Source organism: Triticum aestivum, chromosome 7D (assembly GCF_018294505.1).
Source record: "Triticum aestivum cultivar Chinese Spring chromosome 7D, IWGSC CS RefSeq v2.1, whole genome shotgun sequence".
Classification (NCBI taxonomy): Eukaryota; Viridiplantae; Streptophyta; class Magnoliopsida; order Poales; family Poaceae; genus Triticum; species Triticum aestivum.
This window is the reverse complement of record NC_057814.1, coordinates 245693555-245697591: the sequence shown is the minus strand read 5'-3', so window position 1 is coordinate 245697591 and position 4037 is coordinate 245693555.

Sequence of the window (4037 nt, the reverse complement as noted above, 5' to 3'; positions counted from 1 at the left end):
CGCTTCCATTTGTGGAGGTGTAATGGATCTCGTCGAACTTTGTTAGTAGTTCCTTCTTTATGAATGAGATGAAAAGCAATGCTTTTGCCTCCGTTTGAAAAAAAACACGTCAAGAGGAATTTCTTTTATAGTAGAGGCGATAATGGGGGTGAAGTCCATGCGTGCAACGCCACAAGCTACAGAGTAGTAGTAGAGCACTTCACGTACAGAGCCAAATTGCATAGTTCCCAATGCCCCGCCAGGCTTTTCCGGCTCCTCGGGCTTAATCGGAAGGCGCTAGTTTAAATATGCTACTAGCTGATGAGGAAGCTGCAAGCAAGGTGCGGCTAGGGCGAGCACGCGAGCCACGAGATGCTGGGAAGGAAAACTCGTTCACGTGGCTAGGCTATCCAGTGCACCCAGATTGTGGTGCCGCACGTCCGTTTGACTTCAAAACTCAAACTGCCAGTGTAAAATATTGGCTCGCAGCAAAGTTACTATTTAAAAAAAAGGCCGTCGTGCGTTCGGCCAGGATCGAAGCCACAAAACGAGGTATACACTCCCGCGACCACTAGTAGTACTCGTTGGAGTACAATGCAACCTAGAATCACCTTTTGTCGCTAGTACTACATTGTTCCTTACAAGAAACCCCCAATAATGCAAGAAACCACTAATAATGCCAAGAAACTACTACCACTTGCATACGTGGCAGACTTAAGATAAGACTACCTTATCAACCATTGTACATGCTCTTACCAACCAGCCCTACCAAGAAATGACCACTCTACAGAGTGCGGTTATAGGCACGTTTCAACCCATGGCCCTGTTTGGATACATTTGTTGTCAATCTAACCCTGCCATCCAATCACCACTTTGGTTAGAGTTAGTTCAGGGTTAGAATCTAACCTCTGACTTAGAGTATCCAAATAGGGCCCATGTCGCCCATTAAGTCAAAGCCTTCTATTCGACCGGGCGTTATGACTTGTGGGACCTACATGTCAGTCTGCATAAAAATCCCCGAGTGACCTCCTACCTCCGGCCCATCCACCTAGTCATCCTCGGCTATTGGACGCAGCTACCGCCGCCAGCGGAAGGCGAGGTCAAAACCGCCGGCTGTGCGGAGCCCATCTTGCGGCAGCCCGGATGCCAGCTCCGTCCGGCGCTCGCGGCCGCTAGCTAGCCAAGATAGCTCCGTCCAGCTGCTTGTCTGCAAGGTTTGCTAGCTAGATTGGCACGGCGGTGCGGCGGCTTGCTCGCGCGCGCCGCGCTAAGGCCAGCCATCTGGCTTGAGCGAAGGACAGCGCGGCGGCTTGCTCGCTCGTGGGTCACGCTCGGGCCAGCCTGCCAACCTGTGCGGAGGCGAGCGCAGCGTCCGGCCCATCCGGCGGAGCGGCGGCCAACTCGCTCATCACTGGCGCCACCGACGAACATGCATCAGTACTGTTTGAAGTAATGTTCAGGAAAAATAATGATTTGAGGGGGAATAACAGTATAGAAGGTCAGATGTGGGTCCCTCGTGTCAACGGTCAAACAAAATGTGTTGGTTTAAGCTGCCTCGTCAGCACAGATGTGTGGGCCAACCCTGTCATAAATGGGTTTAAACTAACCTAATTGGTACTCCCTCTGTCCCATAATATAAGATGTTTTTGCAAGCTAAACTAGCTTGCAAAAACGTCTTACATTGTGGGACGGAGGGAGTACTAGGTAGTAGTTTTTGGCATGGATTAAGAAATTTTGGGTATGTTTTTGCTATTTTTTGTACAATAGATTCTTCCTAGGGCTGGTTGAAAGTGGTAGTTTTTTGTCAAATACTCTACATATTGTAAGTAGGAGTGAAAGTTAAGCTTTGGAACCCAATAAGCAAGGCTAGTTACATAGTGCATATGTGTACATGATTGAAAGTAAATATCAACCATGAGTGACTAATATCTTGATGGAAAACTCGAAACTATGGAATACTAGGGAAACAATTGCATGGTTGGAAATACTAGCAATGTTCATGTGCTTTGAACGAATCATAACTAGAATAATACTTATTCACAAACTTGATACAAAAAACTCTAATTTTGATATACATATATCACTAGAGATATATTATGTTTCAATTAGAATATACTCCTTGGGCTGTTTTGGTGAGGTCAGGGAGGGATGTGGTTGGTTTTAAGATACTAATTATGGGTTTTTCTGCAAATTGGTAGCCAAGTGGGATGTTGGTGAGCAAAGGCAACAACTTACCTCAAAGTCGTTAGATGTAGATCTAATGGTCACAAACGACGGATGGCAGACACACCATCATCACCAACTTAGTCTCCTGTAGGAGTACTAGCAAGATCCGTGCATTGCACGGAACATCAAGATGCATTTTTTATAAAAACACTCGTTGTGATTGACCCATGCGGGAGTAATCCAATGTGTAAGAACTAATGATATCTCGAGAAATAGGAGATAAGGTGAAGAGGAGTGGGGCGTGGTGGTGATTGGTGGTCGGACTGAGCGGAGGCATGATGATTGACGATGCCGGCAGCGGCCACCAGGCCAGTTTGTTCCAGAGGCTTCCTTTCTTAATTGCTCAACAATGAGGCTGTTAGAGATAAGGATGAACGAGGGAAGGCCTTGTCTGCAAATGTGGAGAGGGGTGCGGGTATCTTTTAGTTTAATTTCCATCCGTTAGATATAGATCGGGTGGTCTATATTGCAAGATGGCACGCATACCATCATCACCAACTCGGTTTTTTATAAGAGAAGAAATATAAGTATGGAGATACAAAAGTATTTTTGATACTTGTTTCCGTAAACTAGCATCTACATTCTATTCAACGCCTCAGCATGTGAGGCCTTAGCACAATGACTTCTCGACTGTGTAAAACAAAGGTTTTTCCGTCACCGATAAGGAGGGGGTGACGGCGGCCCGCTTTTTGGCTTGCTCTAGTCCTAGTAGTCATACTAGGTGGTCTAAGCACGTGTGGGTTTATTCTTTTTCACGTCTCGTGTTCGCCGTACTATCACGACTATTGATGAATAGACGGTAAGTTATTCACGGGGAAACCCTTGTTGAGCGGGTTTGCGAGAGAGAGAGAGAGACAGTGTATGTGTGTGTGTGATATGTCTAGAGACTGAGGCAGTGATAACATATTCTTTGTGTCTATGTGTGTGGAGGATAGAGAGAGACATGTACATGGGGCTTTGTGTTGTGTAACGTGGAGACACATATACATAATTAGAGAGTGAGTGTGTGAGATACACATGCGGACATGGGGAGAGATGAGGATCCAGATTAATGGGTGTTTGTGCGTGTCTGTGTGAGTTTGTGCGCGCGTTTGTGTGTGAGAGGGAGTGTGTGTATGTGGAGTAGAGAGACCACTAATGATGTAAACCTAGTATAAGGGAAGGGGGAATGGTGTGACATGTGTAGTAGTGGGATAGCATGGGTGCGGGCGGGGGGAGCAGACTATTTGGAAGAGACATCGAGTGTGTGTGGGAGAGGGGTGTGAGAGCGAGAGAGAGAGAGAGAGCTAGCGACGGAGAGACAGAGAGAGGGAGAGAGGGGGCGTTTGTGTCCATAAATGGCGTATAGATAGGGAGACAATGTTGATGTTGTTTTAATCCTATGTACGGAGACGCAAGGGAAGCGAGTCATCATGTGTGTGATAGGGACTTCATGGGAGATCTAGAATAGATGGTGTAGAGAACAATGTGCGAGATCGAGAATGATGATACATTTGGGAGCTATGGAAAGAGTCACGACATATATGTATATAGGGAGGAGCTGGGGCGGGTCCGCATGTGGGAGAGATAGAAAGCGGAGAGTGGTGCACAGGGAGACAAAGTGTGCTTGTTTGCAGTGGGGGTGGTGTGTGAGGTGAGTGTGCGAGAACCACATAACTAGGGAGATAGACGTTTGGGGGCGACGTTTTGTGTGTATCGGAAAGATACACTCTACATAGTGCGTGTGCTTGGGAAAGAGAGATGTCGGGAGACCTAGCTAGAGAGTGGGGGAAGAGATGTGCGCATGCCCAAGAGACAAAGTGATAGAGACCTATATTGGGGTCCGGACTTTA